Source organism: Arvicanthis niloticus, chromosome 16, assembly GCF_011762505.2.
Source record: "Arvicanthis niloticus isolate mArvNil1 chromosome 16, mArvNil1.pat.X, whole genome shotgun sequence".
Classification (NCBI taxonomy): domain Eukaryota; kingdom Metazoa; phylum Chordata; class Mammalia; order Rodentia; family Muridae; genus Arvicanthis; species Arvicanthis niloticus.
This window is the reverse complement of record NC_047673.1, coordinates 59,726,324-59,740,665: the sequence shown is the minus strand read 5'-3', so window position 1 is coordinate 59,740,665 and position 14,342 is coordinate 59,726,324. Positions and strand designations below refer to the sequence as shown.

Below are 14,342 nucleotides of genomic sequence, written 5' to 3'. Positions count from 1 at the left end.
AGTGAGTTCCAGGGCTACACAGAGAAACCCTGTCTAAAAAAAAAAAAAAACTAAAAAAAAAAAAAAAAGTTAAACTCAACAGATTCTCTTAACATTCAAAACCAGACTATGTTATAACTGATGGGAAACATGAAGAGGAGTAAAAAGACTGCTCAACACAACTCTGACCAACACACACACTGACAATACAGGACTTTAAGACTTCCTACAAAACAACCACAAACATAAGAGTGCACTTACATTTGGTAAGCAATGAACGATTCACTGGAGCAGAAAACCCAGGAACAAACCCACACAGACCCAACTTTGGACAAAGAAGCAAAAGAATCTCAATGAAGAACTGGGCTGCCTTGGCAGAGAAGCCAGGTTGTTCCTAGCCCCCACATGATGGCTCCTAACAATCTGGAACTCCTGTCCAATGGGATCTGACACCCTCTTCTGACCTCCATGGACACCAGACACACACAGGGCACAGACATACATGCAGCAAAATACGCATACGCAAAACTAAATTCTACATTTTTAATTATCAAAACAGTAACACTATGAGTTATAAATGCAGAGAGCTGCTGAAATGTAGCAAGGGAGACTCTCAAGATATGGCAGGCGCATAAGCCTGGAAGTCCAGCTGTCAGGAAGCAGACAGCAGGGTTCCAAGTTCAAGGCCAGCAGGAGCAACCTATAAATTCTAGGTCAGCCTGGGATACAGAGTAAGACCATCTCCAGAAATAAAAAAATAAATAGATAAAAATAAAATAAAGACAGTACAATCAGAAATTACTCAGTATTGAAAATCAAAATGTTTTATTAACGACAAAATAACTTATGGAAGTAATGTCACTTGGCTAACAAAGTAGTAGGTGTCCATGTGGCTCGTTCCCGCATCCTTAGTCTCATGAACTCGTCTTCCTTTCCCCCGTACGCCCCGCGCAGCCCACCCTGCATGCCCAAGCTCAAACTCCTCACCCACGAGTCTTCCTGTTTATTATCTGTGCTGCTATTTCCTCCGTCCTTACCAGCAGCTCCCCGGTGGCCTTTTCCTTACTTCTTCAAGCTCTGCAAGTTATGACACACCAATCTAAGGATGTGCGTGGAGCTAAGACCTACAGGAGAGGGACACAGGGTGTTCACTGTCCCAGCTTCAACTATCAGCTAATTCAGTATGTTTATCTAGTTTCATCCACTAACCTGCAAATTTCATATTTTTTTCTTCACAGCTGAATGGAAGCCCTTTATGTATACTACTCACCAGCTGGACATGTAGGCTGATTTTATTTCCTGGTTTTACAAATTAAGAGTGACAATGAACATGATTATACAAGTATCTCCTGGTGTAGGATAGAAAGTCCTTTGACCATGTATCCAGCAGTGCTACAGTAAGGTCATGTGTAGGTTAAGACAATGATAAAAACAAGGGAGAGATATCCTACAATAGATGATGCTTCTGAAAGCCAATGGTTACTAAGCCATAACTCCAAGCAGGAGAGAGTTACCTCCTTCTCAGCCATTGGTCAGGGAGACCTCATAGGCTCGTGCGCTCCTCTTGGTTGCCCTCCAGATCTGGCTATTATTACTGAAGACACCCCACACACTGGTTACAATGCAGAAGGAACTCAAACTGGCACTGAGCTGAAAGCTTCCTCCCTGTTGGCTTTCACAGTGCTCTGGGGCACTGTGCAGGCTGCTGGGGAGGAGTGACAGGCACAGAATGTCCGACCCAGACCTCTACAACATGCAAAACCAACCTGCCAAGCCAGATACGTCCACCTGTGCAACAGGGTATAACTGTTCTGAGGATAACACCAGCTGGCTCTCTAACTGGACTCGAGGCTCACGCCTTCAGAGAATCCATGTCTGGCATAGTAAACTAAGCCCGAAACTCATGGTTGCGGCTAGAGGGATAAACTTAGCAGTACTGTTTAGCTAAATTGTCCTGGCACCCAGTTACCTTCTAAATATTGCTTATACCCACAGACCAACTGCTCCTCCCAGTCTAACATAGAGAAGCCCCCTCTGCAGCGATGCACAGCTTCTCAAGGAGCTGAGAGTAAGCTGACACCCGAGTGCTCAGTCAGAAACAGGACATTTATATCACCACTTCCAAGATGCTGAGATCACTGTGAAAGATGAGGCATAAAGACTGTTAAGGCCCAGGAGACAGTGAGACGGGATGTACAACGTTGACTTTTCAGCATTGCAGAGCTAAAGTGCTTATGACTCCACTTGACAACAGCAATGCCATGGATCTGACACAAGACAGGGCAATCAATGGTCAACCATGATTCAGATACTGAGGGAGTCTGGAGAAAATCACTGTCTTCAGCTGTGCACCCATTGAAGCGCTCAAATGGATAGGTTGGAACCTGAAGTCACATGATGAACCTGGTGAAAAGTGGGTCTCAAAGCAAAAAGGAGATGGAGGGGGCAGGAAACATGGGATACTTCCCAGGGAACTGTAAGCAGAAAAGGACAAGGAGGATGAGAGGGAAATTAGCGAGACATTACAACAGTCAGATACATGTATGAAATTGTTAAAGAAAAAGAGAACTCAGATAGGTGTCATGGTGCATGCCTCTCGCATGAATTATATATGAAATTCCAGCACCTGGAAATAGAGGCAAAAGAATCAGGAGTTCAAGGTCATTCTTACCTACACAAGCTAAAAGAAAAGGCTAAAGAGGTGGTGTGGTTCAGTGGTTAAGAACCCAGATGCTGTTTGTCAGAGGACCAATTCCCAGAGTACACATGACAGCTTCCAACCATATTTCACTACAATTTCAGGAGACCCGATGTCCTCCGCTGGCCTCTGCAGGCACTAGGCATGCAAGTGGTGCACAGACATATTTGCAAGTAAAACACCACACACAGGATACAAAAGGACATGCAACTCCCTTGTCTGGCCTCCTTAAGGGATCGACATCCAGCACTGGGATGGTGTGGCCTGAAACCAACCTGTCATCTGATATCTGATGTGTGAGCCAAGGATCTGGTCAGGGACGCCTGATTGTTTCACAGCTTCAGTTCAACTGGGTCCCTGTCTGTCCACCAGAACCTCATCTCAGTCTGCCTTTCATATCATAGCTAGACCACTACAGCCACGTTCAAACCTGACAGCCCCAGGCTTCATTCAAAGCTCCGTCCCTGTATCTCACTGGTGTGTGTTCTAATTTATCTCATTAACTCAAACACTACCTGCATTTCTCTCAGTCAACTTCTAGGACCCTCTGAACTCTGCTGCAGCCTCTGTAACTCATGTTGATTCTGTAAACAGCATATGCACATATAATTATATATTTACTGTGTGATATGAAGATTAGTAATTAGGATTTGGAAAAATGGAACTTGCCTTAGCCTTGGCCAGATTACCACCGGATGCATGACACCTTTTTACTTTCTATTCAATAAATTTTGACATTGTAAAAAGACGAAAACGTGCTTGTCTGTTTCTGGTACAATATCCTCATGACCAGATGACACAATCCTAAAATGTCACTCCCAGTTTCAATTACAGATTTAAGATAATTCCTACAAAATGCAAAAAAAAAAAAAAAAAAAAATCGTATCAGAAACATAAGAGATTACTAAATTTTATATGTAAATATTTTTTTAAAAGAGCCAAAACGGTTAGCACAATATAGACGAACCCACAACACTCTCCTAATATTTCCAATCAAATACACACAACAACACACTATTTAGGAATAATAAACAGATCCACAAACAAAACAAAAAATTAGGAGACAAGCTGACCTTTCATAAAGTAGCACAATCTTTTCTAGAACTGTTTCTGGAACAACATCCGAAAGAAACCCCTTGGACAAAGACTCAAGAAAATTTCACAAAATTAACTCACACTTGATGCTAGACCTACAAAGCCCACAACATCTAGACCACAGCGCAGGGAACACAGCAGGCATAAGTGCGACACCAAAAGCACAAACAGGGCGCCAGCACTGGGCGGTGACGTCACCAACCCGGAAGCTACCCCCGCATTGGGCGGGACCTTCCGCTCCCCGCGCTTTGCGCAGACATGGCCGGGGAGGCGGAAGTGGACAGAGTCCTCCGAGACAAGGACTGGCCGGTGATGGGGCCCGCGTCGCCCCATGGAACGCACAGGATGTCCGCTCGGCCGGCCGGTCCCACCCCTCCCCCAGCCCCGGGGAGGCCCCACCACCACCACCCCGGCTCGGCCGGCCGCTCCTCCCCGTCTGGGGACAGCGGCCCCGCCCTCACCATGGCGCGGTTGCCGAGTCGTCTGCGCCACCCCTACAACTCCCGGCAGCGGCGATCACACCGCAGCTCACGGGATCACGCGATGAAGAGTCGGAACAGAATCTGCAGTATGGCGGCGGAAAGCACCCACCTCTCGTCTCCGGCTGGTGCTCTTGATTGGACATCTTGCCCCGAAGCTCTGATTGGCTAGAGCTGCACCACACGTCTGATTGACGGGCGTTCCCTAGGCGTTACTGCGTGGATGACCCGACTCCATTGCTCTAATTGGCTAGCATCCCCTGAATGATGAAGCAGTTCCTTTAGGCGCTCGTGAGTGAGTGGCCTGTCCTGAAGGTTCTGATTGGCTAACACTGACCCACGAGGGCCTGAGTGACAGAAGCAGCTTCCCTTGGTTCTTGTGAATGAAAGGCCTGCCCCCAGAGCCCTGATTGGCTAGTAAGACCTGAATAACAGTTCCCATAAGTGGATGAACTAAAATTAAAAGACGTGGACCACACAGCCCTTCCTAGCTCTGGCTTTCACCCAAGTTCATGCAGGTCCGCTTCAAGATTTGATTGAAGCAGGACTTTCTTGTGCCTCCCAAAACTGTCACTGTTGTCTTCTTGCACTCAATAGGTACTTAAGGTACATTCCATTACACACAGTGCCCAAGGCAGCGATCATTTTGCCTCACAACTAGACCAGGGCCCAATTCACCCCCATCAAACTGAAACAGGACTTGATGTCCTCCAGGTTTCAGGAATTTCAGCAAGTCACGCCAAAGATTGCTCAAATTTTAACAAGTAGCACATTTTCTTTTTAACCAGAGAAGAGAACCCATTCCAAGACCACTGTGGTGCTATTGCTTTTCCTGCAATTCCAACAAAGGAGATGGAAGCCAAAGAACCAGGAATTCAGGATATACTTCATGAAAGACTTCCAGTAACAATCACGAACTATTCCAGAAGTCAAAATCAACAGAAGTCAGAATCAACAGAAGGTATTTGAGGGATCCTTACACACTGAAGATGCCTGCATCCACGAGGCCACAGAAATGACTAAAGCACACTAAAATAGGGAGTGGTCCTGGGTCAAATCAAACTGATTAGGAGTTCATCCACTTTGGATCCAAGGACTTAACTTCAGACTTGCACAAGAGAAGCTGCCTCATGGTGAGGTTTTTTTCATCTCAAGCACCACAGGGCAAACTTCACACATATGCCACACATGTACACATGCATGCTCACTAACCCCATCCCACTGAGGGTCACACATAATCCACCTGGTAGGCTTGACTGATCTAACTCTCTCCTGCCCTCTGTGCTGTAGGCCACTACTAACAAGGCCAGGTAGGATCTGAGAGCTTTCTTCATAGAAACTTGAAAGGTTTTATTCACGTCTCTTTTAGTCAAGGCTTTGCTGTCATTTAAAATGAACCAATCAGCTAAATGCATGCTGGCTTATCCATTTTGTGCAGTTACAATCATCACCATACAGAGGAAGGGCTTAAAGGACACTGGAGACACTCATGAGAAAGCAGACACTGTCTGATGAAAGGCTTCTAGGGAGAATTCATTAGAAGAGATAAACACAGTTGTAATGTGGTGATTAAAGAAAACAATCTCTCAAGAGAAAACTGGGATTCTGCACATGCACACCAAACAACAGCACTCTTAATTTTATACATGAAATGCTAATGGGCTGGAGAGGTACAAAGAGACTGTGACCCAGCAGCAGTGTCAATAGCATACACTTGTGACAAGACAGGTGATCAAACCAAAACAACAAAGATACATCAAATATAAATATCAAAAGTTGAGACATAGGGAGCGGGAAAGACAAATCAGTGGTTAAGAACACTGGCTACTCTTTCAGAGGGACCAAAGTTTGGTTCCCAGCACTCATATGGTAGTTTACAGTCATCCATAACTACAGTTCCAGGGGATCCTACTCCCTCTTCTGACCTCCAGAGGCACTAGACACAAACATGGTGCACATACATATATGCATTCGTGCACAGTATGAATTCATATATATGTGTGAATTATATATAGTTCCCTCAGGTAAACATTCCCTCTGCACTGCTCCGTGCAGAGCAGGAAAAGAAAATGTTCCACTCCTTTCTCTTTCATGATTTATGTCTCCTTTTAACCAATGATCCATAAAAACCACCATTCTCTTTAAAAAGTTTTCTTTTTAAGATGCTCCTGGGCTGGGAAAGAGGAACACTGCCAGACAACACAACCGGACAGAATGAGATTTTCCCTTCTGTCCAACACTGACCAAGAAAACTTTTAAAAACTTTCAATAGATTCTTTTTAAAGGATTAACGATATCTGCTAAAACGATTTCCTTTTGCCAGGAGGTGGTGGTGCATGCCTTTAATCCCAGCACTTGGCAGGCAGAGGCAGGCAGATCTCTGTGAGTTTGAGGCTAGCCTGGTCTACAGAGTGAGTTCCAGGACAGCCATGGCTACACAGAGAAACCCTAGCTTGAGGAAAAAAACATAAACAAAACAAAAAGAAATATTTTCTTTGTCACCCAGTCAGCCCCAGCTATTAGAAAAGGTTGTAAAATTTGGGAATGTTTGAAGGTATAAGTATGTCCTGGCTGATGGAGGGAGCTGAAAGGGTATTTAATAACAGAAGATGATTGGGACAAGAACTTCTGCATAAACAAAAATCCACCATTACCTTCTCTGATGATGAGACATAGACTCACAGATATCCAGCAAAATTTTGGTATCTCCTTCTCTGTCAGAAACAGACGCCCCAGGACTGGCCCAACACCAAGCACCTATAATTGTTCAACTAACTAGTTCAGCTACCTCCATCCAGATTAAACAATATGTGATGACTCTGGGAACAAATAGGAAATTAGCCCATATTGCCTGGCTTGAAGAGACAGGCATCCTGGTGCCCTGCCAGTCATCCTGGAATATGCCTCTCCTGCCTGCGAAGAAACTTGAGACCTCAGATCCATATGAGTATGATTCTTCCAGAGAAATATGAACACTGTCTTGAACCTGAAATATGCATTCTTCAGCCTCCCCTTGGCAGAGCTGAGTCAACCTATTTTTACTCTTTTTTTAATAATTTATTTTATGTATATGAGTGCACTGTCGCTGTCTTCAGACACACCAGAAGAGGACATTGTATCCCATTACAGATGGTTGTGAGCCACCATGTGGTTGCTGGGAATTGAACTCAGGACCTCTGGGAGAACAGTCAGTGCTCTTAATCGATGAGCCATCTCTCCAGCCCCCATTTTTACTCTTAAATGGACAGACCCAGTGGGAGGCTTCAGCAGGCAACATACCTGCTGAAACAGGCTGCCCCAGGATTTAAAGACACTAAATGCCGACATCTGATCCTTCCATTAGAGGTTTCCTGAGGAAATGCACCCTAAAAGGACTGAGTGCCTGTTGCAACAGCTACCGACCCCAGGCTACAAAATGTTGGCTAAGAAAGTCCAACTTTGTAGAAGATTGTAATCACCCAAAAGAACTATTTCTAAAGAGGTCCACGTCTCCCTTTGCCCTATTAACCCTTCCTTTCCACTACCTCTGGTGGGTGGTGGGCTAGAAGGGAGGTTAAAGCATTTAAGAAACCTTATTAAAGTAGGTTTTGAAAAATCTAAGCCTACAGGTAGCTCCCAATGCATGCCTTAGGCATTATGGGTAACTCTGCTTCGAATGTACTAGAGGAAAAGGCAGGTTTTGATGGGTTAGCAACGTTATTTAAGGAGGTTGCCAAGATAGGAGCAGCTGCTGCTGGGTAGTCTTCTTGACTTGCTCCCAGAGGAAGCTTTTTGGTTTTGCTTCATAGTTTTCATTTATACTATTTTCAAAGGGTTTATGGGGAAAGCTGAGAGTTCTCTTCTATTAGAGAGTTTGAAGAAAGAGGTCAAAGTGCTTGGGAAGCATAAAGGGCCAGAGGGAGGAGAACAACAAGGGTCAGGCTTGACGGCTGACACTGGGAATTCACCACACGGTGAAAGTGGGAAAGCAAACTATGGAGGAAGGTGAACGGCACCCACCATGCTCCATGCACTTTCACTGCCATGTGCCCAGGAAACCTCAGGGAGACAGGGGGTGCAGAAGAGCAGGAATGCAGTACAGAGCCAACAGGTTCTGCTAAGTGTACCACCAAAGGGTCTGTTTGGGATTACACAGGAATCTTCACCTTTCTCAGTCTTAGTTCAGCATATGCCTGCTAAGAATGGTGGCCATGCTCATAATGAGTTGACCTGGTGTCAGATAGAAACGCTAGATCTAAAGCATGTTAAAGAGGCTCTTGTGTTGTATGGCTTTCACTCTCCATTTCTTAAAGAAATGCTAAATAATTGGGCCAAGCAACATAGGATTATCCCCCCAAGACTGGAAGGGATTGGTGTCAGCTGTACTAGAAGCTGGACAACAATTACAATGGTTGTCCTGGTGGATGCACAAAGCCACAAAAATAGAACAATGTAATTTGGGGGATAAATGTTATTAAAGACCAGCTGCTTGGTGAAGGACATTATGCTGACTTACAAGAACAAATCAAGTCTGATGATGTTGTTATTGAACAATGCTGTGTTGCACCGTTAAGGGCCTGGAATGTGACTGAGGAGCCTAGGATCAGGCGCGAGGGTGGGGAACCACCTCATTTACTAAGGTAATATAGGGTTCTGCAGAAGCCTTTACAAACTTCTTACAGAGGTTGGGTTCAGGTGTAAATGGAGCCATATCATATACTGAAACTAGACAGTCATTGATAGAAATATTGGCATTTGAAAATGCAAATACTGAATGTGAGAGAGCAATCAGACCATTGAAAGCAGGAGGAGCCCTGATAGACAAATGGGTAAAGGAGATAACTGGTATTGGTTCTCAAAAGCAGTATCATAGGCCAAATCATAGCTAGACATTTCAGGGATCAAAATGCTCAATGCTTTACTGAGTTTGGTCATGTCCAAAGAAATTGTAAGGCTAGAAGATTCAGAGCTCAAAATAGCAGGTACATGAACTCCAGAGAATATGGTATTCAGAGAAAAGAACAAGCAATGAGCCACAAAGGCTTCCAGTGCATTGTAGCTGCTGTACAAAGTGCAAACATTGGTCTAAGGTTTGTCAGTCCAAGAGAGACATACAGGGTAACCTCTGCCACCAGCAAACAAACCGAGGGGCCTGTCAGCTCAAGGCCATGCAGCAAACAGTATGAGCCATTTTCCTTCGGTCAGTCAGGTAGTACCAAGTGGTCAAAAACATCAAAATGGAGTATCTCTGATCTTATACATGCTACAGAAGGAAGTGCAACTTTGGAGCTGGCCATAGACAGCCCTCTAACATTATCCACAAAAGTTGAATGTTACAAGTTAACTGTTGCGGTAAATCTCTTGCCCATAGGGAGTCCATAGAATAACGACACAAGTCAATAAGTATCAAATGAATGCTGCATGCCTAGATTGGGCAGATTTACCATTAAACTACACTATTTCCCCGGCTAAGAGAGCTCTTAACAACTTGCGGTTTTCTAGGTCAAGGCCTTTTTCGTCTTCTCTCCCTCCATCAACTACCCTCTCTCTCGGCCAACTGCCAACTCCGCACCGCCTTCTCTCCCCCTTCCGCTCCTCTCGTCTTCCCTTTTCCTCCCTCTGGCTCCTCCCACTCCTCTTCTACTGCCCAATCACTGGCTGTAGCCTTTATTTAACAAATTTGATTGGACAGAAGGTTTACAAGATTCACTCCTCCTTCGCAGCCCCTCCCAGGAGTGGAGTTACCATGACAACAAGAGGCTAGAGCTATCCACCACAGTTAACCACCGGTATTTATGGTTTACCACTGGTTTACCCTTAGGGACAGTGGGAATATTCTTCGGAAAAAAATGAATTAACTTCTCAAGGATTTATTGTGCACCCAGATATAGTAGATGGGGATAGCAAGGAAGAAATGAAAATTATGGCAAATGTGAAAAAAGAGATTCAAATTGATGCACAGGACAGAATTGTTCAACTGTTGTTGTTTCTTTACATCAAGGGCAAAGCCACTCCAGTAGAAAGGACAGGGTCTTTTGGGAGTAGTGGAAAATGTGTGTTGTGGCAAACAGTGGTTAATGATCAGAGAATCAAATTAATAGTACAAATGAATGGTGTTGACATAGAAGGTTTGGTGGATACAGAAGCTGATCTCAGTATACTTTCCCAAAGCTCTTGGAATCTAGATTGGCCACTTCAGAAGGTTTACACACAATTTATAGGAATTGGTAAATTATCATGTATAAGGCAAAGTGTCCAATGGATTACCTGTGCAGGACCAGAAGGGCAAACAAGAAAGTTGAGACCTTGAGTAGCTGATGTACCCATAAACTTATGGGGAAGGGATCTTTTACAACAGTGAGGTACTCGAATTAATATTCCTACAATTCCAGGGACAGCAAACAGTGAGGTACTCAAATTAATACTCCTACAATTCCAGGGACAGCAAATGAGGAAATTAGGGGTGATATGGTAGATGCTCCTGGGGAAGATATTGATACAGGTGATCAAGAACTACCACAAGCAGTGCCCATTATCCAAATGCAGGACATCACAGGGATTGAATTTACAAATTTATAAAAGAACCCACTGTTGACATACCAACAGCCTTGCCCCTAAAATGGCTATTAATCCAGCCTGTCTGGCAAGAGCAGTGGCCCATAACAACAACAAAAATATTGTAGGCACTTGAACAGCTGGTACAAGAACAGCTGGAGGCTCAACATATAGAAGAGTCAACCAGCCTATGGATTTCCTCTATGTTTGTTGTAAAAATAAAATCAGAAAAATGGAGGATGATAACAGATTTAAGAGCAGTTAATAAGGTAATTTAACCAATGGGTCCTTTACAAGCTGGAATTTCTTTACCATCTTTGTTACCAAAATCATGGCCTATAATAATAATTGATTTAAAAGATTGTTTTTTCTCAGTTCCTTGCATAAGAAAGGTAGGGAAACGTTTGCTCTCTCAGTATCTAATCTGAACCATAGTCATCCACTATAAAGGTACCACTGGAAGATACTTCCACAGGGAATGTTAAATAGTCCAACTTTATGTCAGTATTTTGTGCAACAACCATTAGAAATAATTCATAAGCATTTCCCTCAATCTATCATTTATCATTATATGGATGACATTTTATTGGCTGATTCTGACAAAGATGTTTTAGAGAATATGTTTAAAGTAACACAAAGAATTCTGCCATGCTAGGGGTTATAGATTGCTCCAGAAAAATACAAAGAGGAGATTCACTTAGTTATTTGGGTTATAAAATCAGTCAACAAAAAATTCAGTCACAACAGGTACAGATGCATAGGGACCAATTGCAAACTCTTAACAACTTTAAAAAATTAATATGGGAGAGATTAACTGACTAAGGTCTACAACTGGATTAAGTGGTAGTATGAGTTAAGCAATTTGTTTCAAACATTACAAGGAAATTCAAATTTAAACAGTACAATGTAGGCTGCTGACCCGACTCAGCTGGTCAAGATGGAGCCGGCTTCTGGTACGACATATCGGTAAACAAGTGCACTGGACATGCGATCACCCCCTCCCGAGCGGGGTATGCTAATAAGGCACTACAATCCTGACCAATCACCCCCTCCCGAGTGGGGTATGTTAATGGGGTGTGCTAATAGGGTATGCTAATGAGGCACTGCAATTCTGACCAATCACGCACCTCCATGCGCTTTTCCCTGCCCAGGACTGAGGGTATATAAGCACCTCGCCCTGGGCACTCAGGGTCTCCTGCAAGAATGAAGAAGCGCTTCTGCAATAAAGGCTGTTGAGAAGGATCCGGTTGTTTGCATCTTCCTTGCTGGTCGAGTGGGGCGCGACAAGTGGTGCCGAAACCCGGGAAAGAAGAAAGAAAAAACCCGGGACAGAAGAAAGAAGAAACCCAGGACAGAACAAAGAAGAAACCCAGGAAAGAAGAGAGAAGAAATCCGGGAAAGAAGAAACCCGGGAATGAGGGACCCGAGGAGAAATTCTCACGGATCCAGAACTCTTCACCTTAGAAACGGCAGTACCGGTAAGTTCCCAGGTTAAAGGGGGAAAATAAAGAAAGAAAATCTCCGGAGCAATTTAAAAGACCACGGTAAAGCAGCAATTCAGAAGTCCTCGGTAAAGAGGCAATTCAGAAGTCCTTGGTAAAGAGGCAATTCAAAAGACGGCAGTAAAGCGGTGATTTAAAAGTCCGCGGTATAGCAGAGATGTGGAAGTCCGCGGCATAGCAGCAATTTATCCGTCAGCAATAAAGCAACGGGGAAATTTTCTGGGGGAACGGAACAATACAAAAAGGTTAAACACTGGCGAGCTGGGACAAATTGGGAAAAGATCAGCAAAAAAAAAAATAATAATAATAAATAAATAAATAAATAATAGCAAATAATAAATAGAAAATTTGGAAACTTTGTTATCCAAAATGGAGTCTCTAACAGCTCAAAAGAGAAAGAAGAAGGAAGAGGCAGTCACACTTTTGGTGCGTAAAACTCCGCCCCAAACACCCCTCCTGCTCAGCTGCAGCTGCCTGCACCTCCTCCGTAAGTTGAGCCTGGAGGAGGAGGAGGCGGAGGAGGGGGAGAGTCTTTTTACCCAGGAATATGGAAGGAAGTTCAAATAGCCTTTCCAGTTGTTCAAGATGCTAATGCTTAGAGATATCATAAACCTTTGGATTTTAAGGTCCTTAAAAACCTTGAATGATTTCCAGAAATTATTAGGAGATATCAATTGGAGTAGACCATATTTTAAAAATTCCTAATTATCAGCTTCAACCCTTATACAATGTTTTATGTGGAGATCCTGCTTCAGATTCACCCGGAGAGTTAACCACCAAGGGGCGAGAAGCCTTAAAGATAGTAGAAAAGGAGCTGACAAAATCATTCCTACGGCGGTGTCAACCCACGGATATTATTAATAATTTTTAAGACAAAATTTCAACCCACTGCTGTGTTGTGGCAGAATGGGCCATTAAAATGGATTCATCCTAAAATATCAATAACCAGAACTATTGAATATTATCCTACTGCTGTTGCAATATTAGCTTTGGAAGGTGTGCAACAGTGTTTGCAACATTTTGGTATGGAGCTATCTAAAATTATAATACCTTTTAATAATAATCAATTGCAGGTTCTGTGTGCTACCTTAGACGATTGGACAATATTAAAATGTGGATATGCTGGGGAATTTGATAATCATTATCCTCAGCATCCATTGATACAATTTTTTGAATCCCATCCTATTGTTTTTCCAAAAATGACTAAAAGTAGCCTTTAATTGGTGCTGCTTTTATATATACTGATGGTTTTAGAACTGGATGTGGATCATATACATTTAATACTGATGATCCTATGGTGATTCAATTTGCTCCTGCCTCTCTCAAATTATAGAGTTAAAAATTGTAATAGAAGTTTTTGATAAATTTAAAGAACCTTTTAATTTAGTATCAGATTCTCTGTATGTAGTAAATGTTTTAAAGATGTTAGAAGCTACTGATAAGATAAAATTAAACAGTCCTATTTATAATTTGTTAACAATATTGCAAAAATTGATATGGGAACATAAATTTCCTTTCCTTGTGCAGCATGTGAGAGCCCATATAGGCTTACCTGGGCCTGTTAGTGCTGCTAATAATGAAGTTGATATGGCTACGCGCAGAGTTTATTTTTACTAGTATTCTTGATTCCCCAGTAGCGCTAGCCACCCAATTTCATAAGACTTTTCATGTTAATGCTAAAACATTGCAAATGAAGTATAAAATTTCCAGAGTCATCAGCTGTTTTTGATGCTGTCGCCTCATCTGCTTATAACCAGACATCTGTTCTCTAAGTTCAGAGTCTTGCTCATGTTCTTGCATCTGTCTTGTAACCAGTGATGTTGTTTGTATAGTTGCAAAGTGTTCGGTTCTCTATTACGATAATGTGACTTGTGACGAGACACTTGAGGTGGAGACTGCGGATTGGATGCTCTTGTTCTAGGATCTCCTTCTTCTTGGTAATTTTCCTCCTCAGGTTTTAAGTGGAGGACAGAACTGTTAGATATCACTGCATGGTCTCCCTCCATCATGTCTAGCTTACTCTTGTCATCCGATGCATCTGGAAGACTATTAACA

General features: G+C 43.2%; 1 protein-coding gene across 11 annotated transcripts in view; it reads right to left on the bottom strand.

Annotated features, from left to right (window-relative positions):
• Positions 1-4,499, bottom strand: part of LOC117721841 (uncharacterized) — a 14,346-nt gene extending 9,847 nt beyond the window's left edge. For 2 of the 11 annotated variants that reach the window (XM_076914360.1, XM_076914365.1), the window contains exons 1-2: positions 3,751-3,971; positions 3,347-3,525 (exon numbers count right to left, since the gene is read on the bottom strand). The gene's annotated coding sequence lies outside the window, so the exon portion shown is untranslated. Of the gene's footprint in view, positions 1-1,016; positions 1,488-3,346; positions 3,526-3,750; positions 3,986-4,233 lie in introns of those variants that run through there. The other 9 variants (XM_034520661.2, XM_034520663.2, XM_076914366.1 and 6 more) reach the window with 8 other exon arrangements.
• Positions 4,500-14,342: the final 9,843 nt, after the last annotated feature.